Source organism: Pteropus medius, unplaced genomic scaffold (genome assembly GCF_902729225.1).
Source record: "Pteropus medius unplaced genomic scaffold, Ma_sr-lr_union100, whole genome shotgun sequence".
Taxonomy (NCBI): Eukaryota; Metazoa; Chordata; class Mammalia; order Chiroptera; family Pteropodidae; genus Pteropus; species Pteropus medius.
Window position 1 is genome coordinate 11,602,718 of NW_024340701.1, and position 23,109 is coordinate 11,625,826.

The following is a 23,109-nucleotide window of genomic DNA, read 5'->3' on the forward strand; positions in this document are numbered from 1 at the left end:
TTGTCCTTGTGCTGCTGTAGCCCAAGCTGAAGCTGGGTCCTTAGGGCTCTCCAATGCACTGTTGCTGCCTGTCAGCGTCACAGACCCTTCTCAGGGCTGGCACAAACTTCAGCCAACAGAGCCTGCACAGAGACACAGGGGACCGGCTTCCGGTGAAAACTTGCTATGAGTCACAGATATCACGGACGCATTGTATAAAGAACTGGCAGATGTCATCAGAAGATGCCTCTCAGAAACTCTGGTTGTTTTGTGACCTGGAGGAAAGCCAGTAGTTCTGGGGCCCAAGAGGCAGCACCTCTGCTTTCCAAAAAGGAAGTGTAGTGCTGTGGGCTCCACCACGTGCACAGTGGCTTCTTCCAGACCCGAATGACCCTCTCATTACTCACAGGAAGTGAGTTTGAACACTTCACACAGGAAGATGACTCGTTCCTCTAACTAGATGCAGAAAGCTTTTCCAAGGAAATGATTTGGAGTGTTTAAATATTCTATTTCTTAGTCTGCTTTTCCTCTATTGAATCCCTCAGTTTGAATGGGAGCCTTTATTTGCAAATTGATCTGGTTGTAGCATCCTCTGAACACCTTGGAGGATTTTTCATTTGTACTCATGACAGTTACAAGACTTTATCAGCTACTCCTGCTCCCTTTATGCTTCTGAAGCACTGCTGTGGGGAGGGCGGATTTGTCACAGCAGTGGGAAATAATACAATGAACATGTTGCCTTTACAATTGGAAATGAACAAACATAATAAAAAGTAACAGCTCACAGTTGTCACAAGTCAGGCTTGAGTACAAGGCATTATGGGTCCCTAGCATGCCTGAATGAACAGGGGGACAAAACTAGGAGAAGGCAGGATGGTGGCTCAATTTCTAGGCCCCACTCAAGTCAGCTTAAGAGCAAGGCAACCAAAGAGACCCAACATAGCAACCAAAGGGTGGGGTAGTTTGCTTCTCATTCTCAAAGATAGATGTGTCTGTAGTGGAAAGTCCTGCTTGCATTCTTTGGAACCAAGAAGGGATTTGTCTCCTTTGGGGAAGATCTGTCCATGTACAGGTGTTGCACCAGAAAGCACAGACTCTGGAACCCAGTTGAAGAGGAAGGAGCTGAGAAAAGTCAGGCATGGTTCCAGGTCAACAACTTATAGGCTGGCACAACCATAGGCTCTGAGCCCAGGGTGGGGACACCAAGGCAGAAGCTAGTCTTATGGGATTGGGGAAGGCAGCACGGTATCATGCAGAGTGCATGACTTTGGACTGGGAGAGCTGTAGATTTAAATCTCAGTTTTGGTACCTATTAGCTGTGTAACCTTAGATAGGTCACTTCACTGCTTAGGGTATATCTGCAAAATAATTCTTAGAGAGGTGGCATAGTGACCAGGATCATAGACAAACTTGGGTTCAAGGCCCTGGCTCACCATTCATGAACCATATGCTACTAAACTCCTGTACTTACCCTCCGTAAATCTCAGTTTTCCCAACTGTAGAAAGGAGATGTGAGTACTTATCTCATAGATCTAGTGTGAGGATTAATTAAAACATAGCAGAGAAATGATTAGCATTAGGCTCAGAATACAGAAATCACATCATAAACAGTGGCTATTAACTGGTCCTGGGATGTCAGGTCCTGGTCTGATTGTGAAGGCCTAGGAAATAGGACTAGGTGGCATGCGTTTGGGTGCTGGTGGCAGTTTAGGGGCTACTCTAGAGTTTCCCATAGTTTTCCAGTCAGCTCGATCTTGGTGTCATGCACTAGGCTAGGTACTGCTTGATCCTGGATAAGTTACCAGATTTCTGGGCTGAAAATATCTTCTAAGACCTGCTGGATGGGATGAGGAGGTGAATGAGGAGACTTTGAGGTGAACTTTGCTGGATAGGCTTGCCTCAAGGGCTGGACTGGAGTCTGTGAACTGCAGAAGGCAAGGTTGAGGCTGACAGCTTTATAGCTCAGAGAGAGTTTTTCCAGACATGATTTCCTTTCATTTGACCCCTATAGCTTGCACCACCAATGTTTTCCTACATGAGGAAATGAAGATTCTGAAAAGTTCCCTAAGTGGGAGTCTGTACTGGTGCAGGGCTCTGAATGCGAGGCAAAGCCATGATCCACCCATGCTGGCACAATGCTGTGGTGCTCCCCCTCCTCCAACCCTGTAACCTGCTCTGTGATTAGTACTCTGGGGGAAGCAAAACGAATTGGCCCTGTCCCTGCCCTTTCATGGGCTGTAATGATAATTCCAGGGGTGTAATAACAGTTACTATTTATTGAGTACTCACAAAAGGTGCTAAATACATTACATATGCGGCCTTATTTTTTCAACAGAGAAACACTGTAAATGGGATTTAGTGTATCCATTCTACAGATGAGGAAAAGAAGGTGTAGTGAGATTGTCCAAGGATGCACATGGCTAGACGAAGAGCTGAGCTTTAAGTCTCTTATCAGCACCCTTTTCATTCTTGATGCCACTTCCCTTCTCTTCCTGGTATGGTTTATTATGCAGTCAGCATAAACCTAATTATATACAACACTTTGCAGTAGGATTCTGCTGTTAATTTCCTATCCGTCACTCACTAAGTTACTGACGAACTCTTTAGTGGTCAGATGTGACTAATGGAATTATTCTTGTTCTAGTTTGATTTGAATTTCCTTCTTGTTAATTACATAAAACTCTAATGACCAGGGCGGACAGTGGCATAAGCAATGCCCCGTTCGAAATGCTGCCATAGCTAGGATTCATTCTCTTACTCTTTTTCTCCTTTCTTTTGAACAGTTGTTCATGTTTTGTCAATTTTTCTATGGAGTTATAAGAACACTTTACAGATTAAAAAAATTAGTTCTGTTTATTTGTCATATATGTTAGAAACATTTTTTTCTCCATGTTAGAAATATTTTCCTCCATTTCGTCAATGGTCTATTGACTGCATATGTAATATGCAGTATATAGCATATAAAGTTCTGTATTATTTTTAGAAATGCCTTCTCCCTCTGAGAGAAAAAGTAAATTATTTATGTGTCCAAATATTATGAGTCTTTTACATTATTTTCTATTCTCTTTCACTGATTTGTCAGTCTAATATTTTTCAGTTCTAAGTCAGTGTAATATTTATAGCTTTATAATTTGTTTTACTATCTGGTAGTATGTGTCCACCTTCTTTTGTCCTTTTTCAGCTTTCCTCTTCTCTTACATATTAACTTTTCCCCTTCTCTTACATATTAATTTTTTCTTAAAAATTATACATGGGATACACCCTTTATGGAAATATTAGAAATACAGATAAGTATAAAAATAAAACTTTAAAAATGAATAATAACACCATTTCAAGGTTACTGATATTAATTTATTGGAGCATCTCATTCCAATCTTTTCTTATGCACACACACACATCTTTTTCCTAAGCAAAATTTAGATCATGCTATCTTAGTGAATATATTACCTAAAATCTATATATTCATTAACTAGTTAATATGTCCATTGCCTAATATACTATGTTTTATTTAACCATTCCTCCATTGTTGAGCATGCAAATTATTTCTAACTTTTCACTCAAGCTATTTCTGTCTAGGTGTGAATGAATCTTTTTCACATTCCTCTAGCAAGTTTATCAACATCTGGTCTAAAATATTCGTTAGCACTTTGGTGGTGGGTTTGTGATGTCCACATCGGCTCATCAATATCTGCTTAAAGACTCCTTCCTCCTCAAAAGTGCCATTCAGACTTGCTCTGAATGTAAAGGAGACATTCTTATTGCAGAGGAAGTTGGCACTGTGGTTAAGAGCATGAGCTTTGGGATCAGACAAAACCATATGAATTTGGAGAAGTTGCCTAAAGTCTGAGTCTATTTCCTCATCTATAAAATGTAGACACCAATAGCTACTTAGAGGGTTAAAGTGAGGATTAAATGTGATTATATTTGTAAAGTCCTTAGTGTTATGCCCCACACATAAGAAGATGTTCAGCAAATGATATTTACACAAACATTGTCCCACTTCCAACTACTCAGCCACAGCTGACTTCCCTTAACCTTATGAATTTTGCTGCTTGACAATCCAGGAATGGGGCTGCTGAAGGCTGAGTCATATCTTTAGCAGGCTTGCTACGCAAGGTGTGGTTCCAGGATTAGGGGCGTTTGCATCACCTGAGACTCTCAGGATCTGCAGAATTTCAGTCCCCACTCAAGACCTATTTGATCATAATTTGCGTTTTAAAAAGATCTCCAGGTGATTTGTATGCACAATAAAGTTTGGGAAGATATTGGTATAAGTACCAGAGAGCTGGTTGTGTAGGGGTCTAGGGGTGCAATCATATGACGTCTCTAGTCTGGAATTTGCATCCTTTTTGTCTGAAACCTGTTGCTCAATAGCAATGTGCACTTCACAAAACTCCATTGACCTTGACCACCATGGTGTGCTGGAAGAAGCTTCATCTTCATATCTAGATGGAGCTGTGTTTCAATCCTAACTTTCTTATCTGGAGGACTTATTAGTATCCAAGAGGACTTGAGACAATCATTTCACCTTTTTAAGCCCAGTTTCCTTACCCGTAAAATATAAATGACACACCTTTCTTGAGGTGTTATTAAAGATAACCAGTGATAAAGTATCTAAGAAGCCTGGCACATCATAGGGTGCAATAAATATTTTGACTTCAAAGACTTGAGTTTGGATTTCAGTTCCACAACACACTTGACCAGTCATTTCTCCCTGGACTGAAGTTTCATCATCTGTAAAATGGGCTTTTAGGTTAAATAATCTCTGAGGTCTCTCTCTGCTCTGAAATTCAGTAACTCTACGGCATATTTCAGTACACATATTTGAATCCTAATGGTAATTCATGGTTAAAAAAAGAGGAGAGTCCTATTACCCTGACAAGTTATCTAAACTGCTTTTCAATCCTCAGACCTGAAAAAAAAAGATGGATTTTCTATGTATCAATGCATATATTTGATTGGTACAAACAAGAGACTCAAGAAAAGTGTTGGCAGTTATTAAATTGAATTTTCATATCATAAGGGTATATACCTAGACAATTAATTGCATAGTGGGTACTGAGCTCTTCAAAGTTATATTTTGAACCCTGAAGTATTTGGGTCAAATATCTGGTACTGGAAGTTCTCTAATTAAAATTAGAAAGCTATGGAGATCATCTGGACTGAAAATGCTTGATTAAGGGGAAAAAAAATCTGGCTTCTCACAATGGAGTCTTAATAAATGATAGACAATGACTTAAAGTAATTAAATATCCTAAGTAATCTCTTCCACCCGTCTTCTCCAGGAGAATATAGGATCAAGCAGGTCAGAAATACACTCAAACTAGTAATCTATACTGAGAGAGAGAGAGAGAGAGAGAGAGAGAGAGAGAGAGAGAGAGAGAGAGAGAAAGCAGGCGAGCTAATTCAAGCATTATTTACCATCCATTTGTGTAGTCATTCATTTGCCAAATTTTACTTGAGCACTACCATAGATAGACACTGTGCTAGGTTTCATGAAATGGAGAATCAGAGTAGGAATAAATCAAACAATTACAATGTGCTCTAAGAGAAAAGACATATACCCAAATAACTCTAATGCAAGATAAAAACTATCAGAAGGGCAATGGTGAAATGCTTTGAATATACAGGGGACTGAGAAATTATTTCTGGAGACTGGTATACATTAGAAATGACTTCCTAGCAGGTACTATCTAATTTGGGCCTTGAATGATTAGATTTTATCCATTGATTCAACAAATGTCCGCTAGGAACCAGTTAACCACAATGCCTCATAGAAGATGCATTCAGAGTTGGCTAGTTACAAGAGAACTGTTTTGTCAATTGCTAATTTTCTATGGTTTGCTCTTCTTTCTCTTCCGTTTATACCACCAGTTTGAGGAAGTTAAACTCACAGATCACTTGGGGGACTGTCAAAAGTGGTCATTGTTAGATGTTGGTTTGTCTAAGCCAGACAAACCTACATTCATTCAACATATATTTATCAGCTATAGACTGTGTACCAGACACTAAGGAACCAGAAATACAGTGATCAGCCCAGGCACTGTGTAATTAATGCACCACAGATCCTGGTTAGAGAGAGACACAGTGTCAGATGATCTCACAGATACATATGGAATTGTAACTCTGATGAGTGCCACAAAGGGAAGAAATCCCTTGTTTCTGTGGGATTTATCATATGAGAAGCTGGCCAGCAGAGGGATCAGGGAAGGCCTTGCTGAAGCATAATGCCTGACCACTGACACACTTGAAGTGTCAAGAAGAGTTAATAGGCAAAGGGGAAAGGACCAGTGCTCTAGGTAGCAGGCACAGCATGTGCAAGGGCCACTTTCCAGGAGAGCTGGAGAAAAGACAGCAGAAAGGAAGATGATGCACGATGAAGCTGGAGGTATAGGGAGGGGACTGATGGTGAAGAAGGCCTGGTCAAAGAATTTTGTCTTTATCCTAAGAGTCGTGAAAAGCCACTGAGAATTTCAAGAAAGAAAGTGGATGGTCCTATCTATATTTTGAAAAGATCCTCCAATTTGCTAGTTCTCAGTGTTAAGCTAGTTGAGTTTATATACCTTCTGGCTGTGACAATGGAAATAAACACGAGGCAGGACAGTATAGATGGGTGGAAGCCAATTAGGAAGCTAGTGTTGTAGCTCAGAAGAAAGATTATGTTGTTCCCACTAGGGTGGTGGGGGTGATGGAGAACGACGGATAATCTGAAAGATAAATAGGAGCTAAATTAATAGTATGGTAGGTAGAACATGGGAGATGAAAGTGAGAAAAGGGTCAAGGATATCTCCTAGGTTCCAATCTAGCACACATAATTGGATGGGTAAAGTACCATTCACTTAAATGAATCAGTAGTTGGCCTCATCCCGGGGCTGCCACATGCAGTTGTGTGAGTTGTGCACTGCACAAGGCATCTGGCTGAGTAGGGAAGCCAGGAGCTGAAAGTCAGTCCATGCTCTGCTTGCCTAGCTACTCATCCCAGCTCAAGGCTACATCTACCCATGTTGGAGAAGCACCTTCCTATAATTTGCAAAAAGGAGCCATCTGTTTGGCTAGACTAAAAAAATAAAATAAAATAAACAATTAGACCTTTAACTCAGCATTTTAGGCATCCAGGCAAGCCTGGATGAGGTGCTACAAGTTGGTGGGGGCTGGAGGTGGTAAGGCCAGGAACAGAGTACTTAGATAGTAGAAGCAGGGGCTGGAGAAGTTGATGAGAAAATGAGAGAGTGCAATGAACACCAAGCTCAGTTTATTTATCCTGCGGTGACTGTCTCTGGCTTTTCCTGGACTCCTGACCCGCAGGGAGGGATCCTGCTTATGGCTCACCCTTCCTGTTATTTTGATTCTTTTGTTGGATGCCTTTGATAGTAGACATGGAAACCCAGACTGTCAGAGAAGAGAAGCAGTTTAAGAATCATCTAGCTCTACTCTCTCACTACAATGGTGAGAACAACGAGGCCCAGAAAAATGGACTGCTTCGAACGATGTCTCTCTGCTGGGACTAGATCTTTAGTTTCCTTCTTCACCACAGCTTGCTGATTTTCCCTCTAAAAAGAAATAGACTGAGCTTTCACAGGCAGTGAGGCACACCTGAAAGAGCACAGGAATTGGACCGGGTCAGCCTGGATCTGGGTCCCAACTTGCCATTTCTTTGCTGCGTGATTTTGAGCAAGCTACTTAATCTCTCCAAGCTTCACTTTCTCTCCCTGTAAGAGACCGCTAAAACCGCTCACTTTGAAGAGGAGCTGTAAGAGTTGATGTAAAGCCTCTGGGACAGTATCTATTCACAAGACACGATCCAGACCCCATTCTCCACATTTGTTGCCTTTTCCAGCCCCTGTCTCTTTGCCTACCCTTTCTCTGTTTCTCAAAGTTTAGCAGGGATCTGCAGAAAACATTTCTTTGGAAGATCTTCATGTAGCACTACATAAATTCAGCATATCAAATAAACACAAAATTGTGAAATGACTACACTTCCACTAACCTTGATTTGAGGGTTCTGATCCCTAAGATGCAAATGACAATTAAACTCTGGCTCCTAAACCAGTCCTCTCCTTTCCCCTTATGACATCTCTGAAAGGATTTCAGGACATTTCCTGTGAAAAGAACACTGAAACCAAAAGCAAAAGGAACTGGAAAGGCTTCTGCAGGAAGCATAATAAAAAAGCCGGTTTTGAAGAGGTGGAGGGTGGGAGCTCAAAATAAAATAAGCTATCACAGGGAGGTTTTTTTTTTTTTCCAAAATGATTTTTGATGGCACATAGTTACTTTCATTTGTTCCCTGACTTTGAGAGGATGACAAATAGCAGTCTTATTTGGAATATCTATTGTTACTCTTGAGGTTTTATGCAGAGTAGAAAGGATTGTTTTGAACAGTTTCTCGTGGACAAGTAGAAGCTGTACTCTTGCTACAAATGATTCATCCAGGAGAAACGATACATAAACAAGACTGCCTGCCTGGAAAGCGGATGGGAGGGCGAGGTATTTCAGAAGGGCTGTTCACTCCTATGCCAGCTAATGATAAAAGCTAGCTCTTGAAATAGCAGGAGTGCTATGAAATGGAGACTTTAGAAAGTTTTTAAATCTTACCTCTCATAGTTAATATCAAGAAAGGTTTTATGGGTTTTTTTTAAAATCTCTGACTAAGACCAGTTACTTTCTCAAGGAGACGATATAGCAATAGGTTGATTCAATCTTAAGCCTTGTACCGTCAGTGTGATATGAAGGAACAGGGCTCTGGGAGCTGATGGAGCTGAGTAGGGTGAGGCAAGAGAAGCAGCCAAGATGAAAAATGTAAGGAGGCACCTTCTTTCATACAAGTGCAGAATCAATACTTGCACAAGCCTGAGAGTGAGTGCCTCCTTACATTTTGCATTCTGGGAGCTTCCCTTGCCTCATCCTAGTCCAGGCTCTGTAATTGAGTTAGAATCAGGGCTCTATCACTTATTGGTGGTATAACCTCAGAGAATCAGTTGAATTTAGGCCTGTCGTAATAGAAAATCCCCAAACAAGGGTGGCTTTAACAGATAGGAGCCTATTTCTCTACTACATAGAAATATAGAGCAACATAGGCCAGGGCTAACATAATGTCTCTACTCCACAAAGGCATCAGAACCTAGATTTCTTCTTGCATACTGTTCTGCCATTCCTGAGGTTTAGTTCTCATGATACAAAATGGCAGCATCCAAAGTCCATGATAGAGACATTAGTGTTCCAGGTATCAAGGAGAAAGGTACCTGAACTATGTGCATGTATTACTAATTCGTTTAAATTAATGGAATTATAATTACAAAATTATAAACAAGACTGAAAAAAGAACCCCAAGTAATAAAAAAAATAAGATCTTTGTTTTTTGGATTGTTAAATCACTTGTAATCGTTATTTATATCAATCCCATCCCACATTCCCAAACCTGAGTATCACATTTATTAAAAGTGAGCCACAGTCTTACTTCCCACAATTGAAAATGTTTCCAGGAGAAAAGATTCTTATGAATCTGCATGAAATGTTCCTAAAGCCACAGCTTTGGGAATGACAGAATTATCCAGAGTGTGGAGGATCATTCCCCATTCTGGTAATCACACCCCAATATCACTTTGGGGAACTACCAGGTCCTATTGCTTATAGATGTGGTGAAAATTGTTAGTCAGGGTGTGGGTGTGGAGTGGCAGAAATGTCACTCAAGCCAGGACAATATCTTCCCTCTTTCCCAGGATTTGTCTTCTGAATAGAGAGAAGCAGCACAAAAATGTAATTGGGGACCATTCGCTCTAACCGAAGCATGGATTTCAAACTAAGTCCCTCTGATGCTCTGTACTCTGTCTCTTCTGAAGCCTAACTCTTCAGCGTTTCCTTTAAATCCCATTCATAATGCCCCACATTTTTTCAGAAAAACTCTTCTATTTATGTTAGAATCCATTTCCGTTGCTGGCAACCAAGAACACCAATTGCCCAAGTAGTTATTCATTTTTCTACTTAAAGATTTGGCATTTTATAGGTTGGTTTCCTGCCTTATTCACTCTAGCTGTTCTTCTCCAGCATTTCCCTGATAAGGCCACTGTCTTGTTCCTGAGCCAACACTGAAGTGGGACCTGAAGAGTCTCAGTCTTCTATTGAGCGAATTAAGTCATCCCTCTTATATTTGGGTTTTAGTGACTAATAGGCCTGGTTTTGTCCTCAAGACTAAGACCAACAAGCTAAGTTGGTAAGTCGTATGCAGGATGCTAGAGAGGAAGTCCCAGGGGTCAGGCTGAGGAATTACTTAGAAGGCACCATTCCAAGGAGGGAAGAGGCCAATGTATCATGGAGATTTCACAAAACAATTGTGAACAATTTGTATCCCTAGTTCTAAAAGCTACGTCTGGCCACAGTAAGTACTCAGTAAATATATGCTGAAGGGAAAAATGAAAAGCAGCAGTATTAAGAAGGGCTGAGATTTGTGGTGGTCGAAACCAAGTGAAAGAGTGAAGTGACCTCACAGAGATGGAAAGAGAGGTCAGTGAGCAAAAAAGTTCATATTGGAGTTGAGGGTACAGGGAGGTTGGATTCTAAAGGTGCCAGCCAAAGCAGTCACTGTGATGCTTTCTGGTTTTCCACAATTTTTTCTGAAGTCTTTCTCTCTGCTAATTATAACTATCAACTAGAATCAACCTAGGAAAACCACTCTACCACATTCAACTTCTTCTCTCCTGCCCCTCCGGCTTCTTAATGGTTTGGCCTAGCCCACCAGAATGGCATTCTGCCTTGGTCCCTCCTCCTGAGTGCCGACTCTTTCCCCAGTCCTAATCCCTAACCCAAGATCTGGGCTTCTCATATGCTGCTTTGTTCTGCCAAGTCCTCCTCACTAAGACCAGAAACTAGCTGCATTTTCTTGACAGGTCTTTGAGGTGCTGCCACCAAGATCAGGCTTCCTAAATGATGACCTGGTTAATAAAAATGGTGATGACAATATCTACATTTACTGGATAGATACAATGTTTAGGTCCTGGAAAAAGCTCCTTTACTTTTGTAAAGTGCTCACCATAACCCGTAAATTGAGTATATATTATTATTTTGGCATGAACTGCTTGTTGCCTACCCAACAATCATTCTCCCATTCACAAACATTAAAAACTACATCTCCCAGATTTCCTTGCGACTAGGAGTGGCCAAAGAAATATAAGTGGAAGTTGCTGGGAGAGCTTCTGAGAAAGCTCTTTAAACCTGGTAGGATGTCTTTTACTTCCCTGATCTTTTCCTCTTTCATCTTGGCTGGAATGACAGGTGGAGGGCGCCTTGTAACCGTGAAGTAACTTTGGGATGGGAGCCATATGCAAACAATGATGAAGCAGAAACAGAAGGAGCCTAGGCTCCCGATGACTGTGGAGCTGCCTCACCACCTCTCTTCAGACTTTTTTTACAACAGAGGAAATAAATCTCTGTTTAAAGCCCATATTATTTAGCTGTTCAATTTTATGCAACAGAAACTAATCCTGAATGATTTAAGTATTACCCAAGGGAGCAGACATACACAGCGCTCCCCAAATATCTATATGCTCCTCTACATTTCTCAATCTCCTTTGAATTCGGGTTGGGGCTGTGTATCTAATTTTGACCAATAGGCTCTGAGCAGAAATGACATGTGTCACTTCTGCACTGTGCCTTCTCCAGCTCTGTCTTCCCTGCTGCAGGATCATTGGAAGCCACATGATGAGATGGTAGGAGGAAATGGGATCCTTGAGTCACTGGATGTATTTGAGCTCCCACTAACCTGTCTGGATGAGACTTTGGGTGAGTGAGAAATTAACTTTTGTTTTGCTAAGTCACTGAGGCCTATTTTATAAATGAAGAAATTGAATATTTCAATAAGTAAGTAACTTGCCTCAATCAAAGAGGCTACTTAGTGCCTAAGTCTAACTCATGATAGCCAAGCTCGATGGTCTCCATCTCCTCCTTTGTACTGGCCTCCGTTGGCACCCTTGACCCTGTTGGCTCCCCGTGGCTTGCTTCCATCCAGGTAGTTTGTCCTTTTCCTCTGCATCTCTCTCTTGGGCCTGCATAGACTAGAATGCCCAAGTCTTAAGCTATGACATTATAATTATAGAATTACATCTAATATTGTAATCCTGTCTTGGCTGGTTGAATTGACCAATACTAAAAATGGCTACTCAGCATCTGGCTCCTATTTGGTCTTTGGCTAAAACAAAAAAAAATCAGAATTAATTTCCATCACTGGATTCATAGTATTTTCTGTTTTCTTTCCTGAGCACAGTGAAGAAAAAAGTGAGATGTGGCTATCATACTGTGTCTGAATCATTCAGCTTAGTGGGTTGGAACAACTTGCTCATAAGAAAAACTCATGTATTCAACAGATATGTTCCAGGGCCCCTGATAGACTCTGGGGATGCAGAGAGAATTTTACAATACAGCCCTTACTTTAAAGGAGTGCCTGATATAATGACTTTCATGAATAAATAAAGTGCAAAATAGCGTGATATCCCATAGAGAATCGGTGTGTATCAGACACAGTGGTGACACAAATGAGGGTTTTTTTTCCATGTAAAGTGGTCTCCATTCCTACATGAGGGGTGTTAGTGCCACGATTAGAAGAGTTTTTCAGAGAATGCTTAACGCTAAGTGTTGTACTAAGCATTTTCCATCCATCAAGTCTTCTTCCCTCCTTTATAGCTACTACATCTAGTCCAGGGACGAGTAAACTGTTGCTCAGTAAAGGAAAGAGACTTGCCTAAGGTCACACATGTAGGATTTTAACTCAGTTCTGTCCAACTCCAGAACTTCAAAATTTCCCCAGTATACCAAACTGGTCCCTCTGGTAAGGGAGATGCGTTTAGCAACGTAAGCCTCCATTGCCTTATCCAATGAATTTCCTGAGCCAAGCCCTCTGCAGCTTCATTCCAGCGTGAGCTTCTTGGAAATTCGGTGCTCGTTCTCAAGGCCTACCTGCTGAGCTTTATTTCTTCATTCTGAAATAAGAGCTGCCCTGTAAACAGCATCTGGTGCTCACTTCCTGGCCTCTGGCTGGTGGAGCAAGAACATTTCCAGCGCCTATGCGTCCCTATTCTGTAAAAAAAAAAAAAGTGTTTATACTTGGTCCCCTCTGAAGGCGGACGACGCCCATACTTTGTCCCAGACGAATTTGTTTCCTGAGCTTTTTCTAAACCTTTACACCATGGGAAGCAGGGAGCACTACCTCTGCCCCTCTGGCGCCATCTAGCGGCACTATTCAAGTCTCTCAATGAGCCCCCTGGAGAGGCGTTGTAATGCGTTCCGTAATTAATTGGATGAATCCTGCCACTTCATTGACAGGGTTTTTTTTTGTTTTTTGTTTTTTTTTCATCTTCATGGACTAGAGAGTGACCAATTAGTAAAGAGAGCAGATAGCAAATATATTATCTTACTTTAAAGAGACCAGCGTCTCCTCTCGCTTTTCTCACCCCGCCAGTTGTGACATTCCTTCACCTTCAATTCTTTCTTCCTTCTAAAAATATTTGTTTTGTTATTATATAGAGATCAGGGCATGGGGCACACAGCTGCACACCTGAGCAAACAGAGGGGCTGACTGATTTGCTAGTGTAATGAAAAACATTAGTTTTGAGCTCATTACTGTGATTCCACAATGGGCACCAAATCCCACTTAAGACCCACGGAGGAAGTCTTCAAAGGAACACTGTTTCAGTCTGTGCCTGGTGAGTGTGCAGCCTCTCTGAGTCTTTGCAAAAGAATAACCCTCTTTTGGAGACCCAGACCTGTCAGATCAAAACCAGGCCTGGCCTCCAGACCTTGAAACAAGTTGCAACAGTGAACCTTACTCACCCATTTTCAAAATAAGGCCTGTTCTCTTTACAAAATGGAGCAAAGCCTCTCAGATTGGTGCTGGCTGCAATATTTGATATATTAGGGAGAATCCTGACTCCTTCCAGGTTTCTGCTTGTCTGTTTTAAATCCAAATGTCTTGGCTGAGAGTGGTTTTTAGTTATTTTTTTCATTTGAAATGGAATTCCAAAGAGCAGGGGCATAACGCCCAGATACAGATGGGAGAGAAAATAAAAAAGTCCCTGGAGTTCCAGATTCACCTTCTGTGTTTAGGAAATGGAATCAGCATTCATTGTAAACCTACTATGTGTCAAAGTACCATGCGGAGAGTGTGATATTGCTGAGTCTTAGAAATTTTACAAGATTTCTCATGCTTTTGGTTTTCTTCAGAGACGGGTTGATGGAGTGATTGAGAGCCCAACTTTAGAGTCAAATCCTGCTTCTACTTCTCATAGTCGTGGGCCTTAGCCATTTTTTGTAACCAGTTTGAGTCTCAGTTTTCTCACTTGGGAATCAGGTGATAGCTAAGTGATAACCACTCTTGTGAGGCTGAAACAAGGTAACTGCAGAAGGCATTTACCACAGGTCTGGGCACATCACAAGAGCTTCATCAACAGCTAATGTCATGATCAGTTTCTTGAAGCAGGAATCAGAGCTTAGGCCCAAGAACAAAATGTGTGGCCTTCAGTAAAAGCCTGGGCTCCCTTTGCTCACTGTTGTCTAAGTTCTCAGATTGTTGAAGACTTGCCCCATGTCCTTCTCTTCCCTGTACCCACTTCCCCAGAGGGAACCAAGTGTTCTAACAATACTGGTCTTCTCTGGTCTTCTCGCTACTTCTAACACAAACTCTTATCCAAGACAGGAATGCTCTCTGTAGCCACCCTCATATAGGCCTAATTCCTTCAGGTCTCAGTTTAAAGGTCACTCCCTTTGGGGAGGCTTTCTCTAATGACCAGACCAAATCAAGCCCTCCCTGCTCCCTCCTCCCGCCGCTGAATTTTCTGGTAACACCTTTGCAGTACCTGCAGTGAGTGATATTGCTTGCATATCTCTGCAGCACTTTGCAAAGTGTTGGGCTAGATAAAGAAATTGTGGTAACCTGTTCAATAATCTGTTTACTGTCTCTTTTCCTTACCTGATAGGAAGTGGGCAGGATCTCCATCTATTTTGCCCATTAATAGTTGATGTTTAACTGATGGACTCTGAATCCTACTTGCCTTAGTTCCTGATGTCCTCTCTCCTTGGAATACCAGCATCCCATTGTTCTGTCATATTTCCACTCATCCCTTTTAAGATACAATTCCAGATCAGCTCCTTGGTGAAGCTGCCACTGAACTCCCTTATGTGGGGTACTTGTTCCCAAGGTACATATGTTTACCTCTGTTGTGGCAATTGATATATTGAATGCCACCACTTTTGATAGTAGGATCTATGTCTTACATAGCTTCTCATCTTCCATGCTTAGTGGGTGCTTGACACAGAGGAGGCATGCAATAAAATGGGGTGAATGAATAGAGTAACACTGACTTCTGAGAGTGATGCTCATTTAATCCTATCTTGCTGTTTTAAGGTGAAAAGCTGTTAAGACTATTTATGCCAAGAACTGGTCACCTTATTACTTCCTAGAAATGTCTTAAGTTACATAGTGGATACTCATTCGCCTTTCTAGGTATTTCATACTTACGACACTGGATTTGTCATTTACTTTTTATGCTAATAACCAATTCTAGGAATTTTCAGATATCTTTCTCACATCCTTGGTTCTTAGGTGTGAAGATCTTTGATTCTGTATGGGGAAAAGAAAAAGAATATTTCATTGTACATTGGATTCTCCTTCTCAGGATTCCATTACAATAGTAAATTTCATTGTCTTTTCCAGTTTTAGGCCTTCAACAATAGAACAGTGGAAATACTGATGCAAATCCTGATAATTATGCAGTTCAATGAGCAGGTGAATGGAGACAAACACAGACCAGAAGTATGTTTCTTTGGCTTCTCAACATTTCAAAGTCTCTCCTGGAGAATCTTCAATTCTCTAAATCAGTTAGTGTAGTGAGTCCATTTTTTAAACAATAAACATCACAACGGCAAGTAATATTAAGAAATGACTATTTTTACAGAGCATTTTTACACATGTCATTTTGTTTAATACACCCTCCTCGGCATTTTTCCATCCAGAGAAATATGTTTTTAATGATTTATACCTGGACCCCCAACACATTAGAAGAAATCAAAGAGTGGATCATGAATTCCAACCTGGGTTTTGAAGGATAGTAGATGTCCCTCTATCCTGGCCTGTGGAGTCTGATAATAATAACGATAATCACAAAAGGGATAGACTCCGGTCCATTTATCTTCTTTTGACCTCCAGCATCTACTCATTTTTGTAAGCTCTGATTTCCTTTTGAAGATTTCTCCTTCTTTACTCTCTTCTCTGGCTGTGTGGTTTGATGGGATTCCAAAACCTAGTTTTAGAGGTGGGCATTTGACCGATACCTAAGCCAATCAGTATATCCCACGCCACTCCTCAGACAAGGTAATTATTTCAGGGAGGGATATAAGACTCAACCAGATCAATGAAACCCCATCCTGGGAGGATGCGAAGAGCTGCTGAAGCCATCTTATTTTTTCCTGTGGTCAGAGAGTGGGAGCCACCGGACACTATCACATGTGGACTAAGGATGATGCTAACTCTTCCCATAGCAAGCTGAGTGATGGAGAGAAATCAAAGCCTGGTGATACCATTTGGATCCTGTACACAGCCCTCTCTTCTTCCTCCCCTCCCCTTCCACGAGAGCTACCTCTACTGATGATTTCTCAGTTATATATTTCAATAAAATTCCTTTTTTACTTCAACTGAATTTTCAGTAACTTGCAACTATAGCATTCTAACTGATACATTTGTAATTTGCCAGAAGTAGGCTAAGCCCTTTTACATATATTAGCTTATTTAATCTTTCGGAAGACATATTGTTATCTCCATTTCTTAGCCAATGAAACTAGGGCTTAGAGAAATTAAATATCTTCCCACTCACAGCTAGGAGATGTTGGGGTTGGGATTAGAATTCAGGTCTCAGCCACCATACTGTTTCTCGAACGTGGGAACACGTTGCATAGTGGTAGCAAGCTTCCTCTCAGGATGCCATACCCTCTCAGACACCATCAATTCTTTCTCCCTCCTCACCCAAACTCCTAACCCATTCCTTCATTTTACTATCCTCCAGTCTCCTCCTTTCCCCTCCCACACCTTGACTTCAAAACTCCATGGAAATAAACATTAGCTTCTCCACCCAGCAAGCTCTGGGAGCCCAGGCTGTTATTCTCCTGCCCAAGGCAGGGGGCTGGGCGAGATGACCCCCACATAGCCCTTTTGGCAGCTTTGCTGTGGAAGTCACAGCTCTTGCCTGGGTGCCAGTAATTGTTTCTTCCTTTTCTGGCCAGAGCCATTCTCAGAGGCTTCTCTGACAGCACCAGGGTAACCCCAGGCTGATAGGCACCCTGCTTGGATCAGGCATTTCACCGCCTGGGCATTTGTGTGCAGCTGGCTTTGTTTGAAATCCTGCCTCTCTCTGACTTCACTTCCTGAATGTGCTGACAGGCCTCTGAGCCAAGCCAAACAGGTTCCCAATGCCGTGCCTGCAGAGCATTCCCCTGCGAGTGCAGCTGGGGAAACAAAACTTTTCTCCAACCCTCAGAGAGGGCCTGCTGGTCCTTATATGACCAAGAAGCAGCCCCTGTGAGACCTTGTTGAGCCTTAATGGGAAACGGTTTCATTTCAGTTAGGGAGGGGTGTGTGTGTGTGTGTGTGTGTGCACGCGTGCGTGTGTGTGTGTCCACTCAGTGACTCACTGGCTTGGGGTGGGGGTATTCCTGATCATTTCTTCTTAAATTAACAAATTTACAGTGAAAAATGGTGAAATACTGCTTACCTGCTCTATGCAAGGGCTTTACATATATGATCCTTCTGACATTCTTCTGAGATAGCCATGATCAGCCTCATTTTTACAAAGAGAATTGAGATTTAGCAATATTAAGGGACGTGCTCCAAACTCCCCAGCTATGAGCTGCAGAGCCAGATTTAATGCCCCCAGGCACTTGACTCCAAATCCGTGTGCCTCAGTCATAATACTCAATTCTCTTCTGTAACTCGTAATACTTTGATTCTTCTGTGGTCAGAAGGGAGCAAAGAACAGTGGAAAGGGAAAAGGCTTTGGTGTCTTCTCAGCTCTGTGAAGTTCGGCAAGTTAGTTTTCTTCTCTGAATCTCAGTTCCCTCATAAGCAAAGGGGAATGATAACAGTGCCTGTGGCAGGGAGATTGTGAGTCTCAATGGAGATATAAATTCACATAATAGTACTACTCAGGAGCAAGGTCACAAGTGTACAAAGCAAGCTCTTTGGACTCAGAAAGACGTAGATGCAGCTCAGGCTTCCACCAGTAACTTATTCCATGAACTTGAAAGAGATCTGAACCTCCATTTTCTCATGTATAAAATACAGCCCTAACATTTACCATGTAAACATTTACTATGTAGGTGCCTGCTACATAGTAGAAACTTAGTAAATGGTATCTATTATGAATATTATACAAGTATTAATTTTCATTATACCATTGGTTCCTACTGGAGCAGTTAGGAAAGGCTACATAATGCTATAATAGCAAGTAACTTTCAAATCTCCGTGTCTTAAAACAACAAAGGTTTAATTCTTGCTCATGCGAATGTCCATTATAGGTATGCTGGGGGTGAGGCGGGACTCTGACCTACACCATCATTTAGGGACCCAGATCATTGGACACTCCGTCTCTGTGCTTCCATAGTTATCGAGGCTGGGAAAAGGAAACATGTTGAATCTCACACTCATTCCTAAGGCTTCCACCGAGATGTGATGTAAGTCACTACTGCTTGCATTTCATTGGCTGACACAAGGCACAAGGCCTCTCGCCCAATGTCAAGGAGGTAGAAGATAGGGAAGTATAACCCTGCTTTATAACCAAGAGGAGAAATGGAAATATTTGGTGTAGACCACTAATGACTATCCAACAACCTTAAAGCCATCTTCCCTCCCATTTCTTTCTTGTTATCAGAGCCTTGATTTTTATTTATTTTTACAATTTACTTTTGGTGTTTACTCTCCCACATGCTTAGGAAAAGGTGATCCCAAGAGGTGAATCACAACTGTAGACCAATTATGATAGTCTCTCTCTTTTTTTTTTTTTTTTTGCCAGGGATGAGTTTGACTATAGGCATGTGACCTGCTCGTAGCAAATAAGACCCAAGGGGAAATCTACTGGGATGGAGGTGGGGAGCTTCTAGGAAAGGTTCCTCTTGCTAACAAAAAGAAAGACTAAAGTAAACATCTTTGAATTGCTAATGATCATCGTGTTTACCTATGATGCCAAGAACTGCTACAGCTATCTTGAGTTTGCACTAGGAACTTCCTCGACACACTAAGAATTGTGAACTAAAAAGATGGAAAGCCCCTGGGCCTATGATGATGTCATTGTGCCACTATATTTACCTTAGACTTGTTTCATGTCTGAACTTCTGTTTAAAATTTATCTTCTATTACTAGGCCTTGTAAGCATCTTACCTTGTGGAGTGGTCAATCGTTTAACAGGTCAGATGCCTGCCGACCTTTTCCCAGATTTGTAATAATGTCAGGCAAAGTTCCTCTATCTGAGCATGAACCTAGGATGAATCAAAGCACTGTGAAAGAGATCAGCCATCAGCAGAAGCTGATAGACAGTCCTGAGGAGATTTGGGAAATACCCAAATTCTGTCCAGGTAGTACCTATAACTTAAGGCAGTGTCTTAATCAATGACCTAGTAACTCAATTTTCTGAAGCAATAATGGTGCAACTATCAGGCAGTATTTTTTAGTGAATGTTCATGAAGGAAGTTTATAAAGCAAGAAACTGCCAAGGTTGATCAGCTAAGTATTCGGTCCCTCCAGAAAGAAGGACTTTGTAGCAGAGTAAGGAGAGTTCATTAGATGTGGCTGTGACATGGATGAAATATTCCAGGAGACTATCTGATTACCTTTGCTCAGATGTTGTGCACATCAGAGAACCTTCTGTTGACTAATTCAGTTCCTCAGAGTCCTTGATTGAGAAGTAGGAGTGTGCTCGGAGTAAAGAACCCAGGATTACCAGGCATCTGGTTCTTGGAATAATAAGGAGAAGTATATGGTTCTTGATCTCTGAGGACCTAATTGTGGCCCCACCAGTGACTGGATGAGGGGCATTGACAAAAGCACTTAAAACTCACTGTGAGCCTCAGCTTCTGTTCCTGTGAAACAAAGCTACTAACAATGAACATCCCTAGGATAGTGAAGAAAATAAAATGAGGTAGAAGAAGCAAGAACACTTTGGAAATGACAACAGTATTAACCTGTGAGTGCAAATCTCATTTTTCATCACTTTCCCCTTTACTCATTTAGCTATCGAAATAAAGACCTTCTCTTAACATCTAGGTTACCCTGAAGTCTTTCCCAAGCTTTCACTCATGTTGACCTTCCACCTGGAATTTTCTACCCATAGCCTTCTGCTCTTTCCCTGATGAACTCTTAGTTCAAGTACTTCTCCAGAAAAGACTTCTTTGCCACCAAACCAGTTTAGATTGTTTTTCTCTTTCATAGTGCCCAGTTCTTCTTCTTCACTGTACAGTTGACCCTTGAACAGTATGGTGGTTAGGGGCACTGACTCCTTATGCAGTCGAAAATCCCTGCATAAATGTTGACTCCCCAAAACTTATTTACTAAGAGCCTACTGTTGACTTACCAAAAACATATTTTCTATGTTATATGTATTATGTACTGTATTCTGGCAATGCGGTAAGCTAGAGAAAAGAAAATGTTCTTAAGAAAACCATAAGGAAGAGAACATGCATTTAAAGCATTCACTGAAAAAAAATTCATGTACAAGTGGACCCTCATAGTTCATACCTGTGTTGTTCAAAGGTCAAGTGTACTAATCAAAGAGTAGAATCATATATTTATTGGTGTGTTTACTTACTGTATTTCTTAGCAGGTTACAAACTCTGTGAGAGGAGTGTCCTATAGATTTCTCTCTCCATTGCATCTCTAGTGCTGGAACAAAACAGGAATTCAATATTGCTTGTTAAATAAAATGAGTGTTATGTGAATGTAAGGTATTATTTATTCAATTCCCCCAACATAAATAAAAACATTGGCATCTTTGTTTATACATCAAAGAGTTTGTATATTTTGGATAGTCTCACTGAGCTTAATCAATTCTGGGTAACTAGAAAAAAATCAGGTTTGAGTCCTGCAGTGGTGAGGATCAACTCTATACTGTGACCCTGGGAGGTCACAAGCCTCTTCCTTTCACATCCATTTATTTGAGCATACTGACATTGAGCAGGTAGGCTCTGAACCATTTTGTAAGATGACTTTCCTTCAGATGTCAAATTGTCACAGTGAAGGAGAAAACTTAAGTATGGGACAAGTAGTCTAGGTAAAAAGTGAACTTCTGGATACCCTCCTTAGTCCTAACTTCTCAAAAAGTCGTGTAGGAAGAAATGTGGCAAGATGTAGCTTGAACCAAGCCTTCTTCCCATTTCTCCCCAACTCTAGGACTACTTTAAATACCACAGGCATTTTAAATTAAACTAAAAAGCTCTTTCGTATTCTTCTTCTTACCTAGCCTCTTCTCCACCAATCCATCATCCAGACTCTTTCCAGCATGAATCTTTCTTGAGAGAGCCCATGTCCCTGCTCTGCTTCAAAATCTTTCTACATTTCTCCATTACCTATGAGATAACAACCAAACTCTTAACATGGAATAGATATTACTTCACAACCTGACCTTTAAACTTTCTCATTTCACCTCCTTTCACTTTTCTTCGCATACCTTAATTCCCAGACTCTCCAAGCAGCTTACAAGTCCCTAAACACAGCATGTTTTCTTACACCCCAGTGCCTTTGCACACAAGTTCTTCCTCCTACCTTTTCAATCTGGTGAGTCCCACTGGATCAGCTCAAATGTTATCTCTCCTATGAAGTCTTCCCTGGTAATAGCTCCTCCTCCCCTCCCCTCTGGCACCTGTTCCTGCTTTATCACCCCACACTCCTCCACACTAGATCGTATGTGAGTTTCTTGAGAATAGGGATTGCATCTTGCTCGTTATTGAACCCATACTTAGCATAGGACCTCAACAAGACCCAGGCCTAGGGGAATGCTCTTCTTTGGGATGTCAAAAGTCCAAAACCAAATAACTGGGGCCGGTTTCCAGAGTTAGGAAGAAATAGTTTAACTTTCTGGGGCCACCCTAGCTTCTAACCATTTTCCCTCTTCCATTTCATTCTACTCGATCTACGTAGAAGTGGGTGGTGGAGGCAAGCGGCAGGGCAGACTAAAAGGTTTGTCTTTTTCCTTGGTTCAACCAATGTACATCTTCTCTAACAAGAGAACATGGGGGATAGATACATTAGCACAATCCTTGTGTCTGTCTAGCAAACATTGGGGACTAGCTTCACGACCCCTGAAATACACTAACTTTATAGACAGAAACTCCTTTCTGCCATTACCAATGAAGTGGTTGCTTTTAATAAAGCTACATCTGGAACTATATTTTTGTGCCTGACTAAAGATCACGTTTTCTTCTTCCTCATCTTCACCTAAAGTTTCAGGCTGGCCCATTTTATATAAGATGCCTACTTGCATTAATAGAGTGAAAGGATGCTATGTGTGGCTGGAAGAATGAATGTGCTAACAGCTTGATTCTTTTAAGAGCACTCATTGAGAACTAGGCTTTAGAACTTGGTGATTGGCCAGATCTGACTTTTCTGGGGGTCTTCAATCCCTCTGGATTTGTGCACCTAGAAATGAATGAGGTATATTTCACTGGAATAAATTAAGACTTGGAGTTATTTTGGAAGAGGTTTTAAATTCTATGTTCATTCAGTCATCGTGCATTTATTTTATGAACATTCCCTATGTACCAGGCAGTGTACTAGGAGTCTAGAGTCCACAGATGAGTAGGATAGGGTTTTGGCCAGGAGAAACACAGGTTCACATGATAATACTTTGATAAATGCTATCATAGAAGTTTTGATAAAATGTTATGTATGCGCCAAGGAGAATATTCATTCCACCTGAAGATGGATGTAGCAGGGAAGGCTTCACAGAGAACATGCCACTTATGCCAAACCTTGAAGAATGGGTAGGATTTATTGATTGAATCAGAAGGAAAGTATTTCAGGCAGAGGGATGAGCACAAGCAGAAGCACTGAGGGGTGAAAAGGCACGGGATTCAGATTTACACAAAGATATGTTTCTCATAGTGGTGTGTAGC

General features: G+C 41.3%; 1 long non-coding RNA gene across 1 annotated transcript; it reads left to right on the plus strand.

The window, feature by feature from the left end:
- The first annotated feature begins 11,546 nt into the window (after positions 1–11,546).
- On the plus strand, positions 11,547–19,604 carry LOC120621865 (uncharacterized). Its single transcript, XR_005658324.1, has 3 exons — positions 11,547–11,751; positions 15,674–15,772; positions 19,020–19,604. It is a non-coding gene; the product is annotated as an uncharacterized LOC120621865 (long non-coding RNA).
- Positions 19,605–23,109: the final 3,505 nt, after the last annotated feature.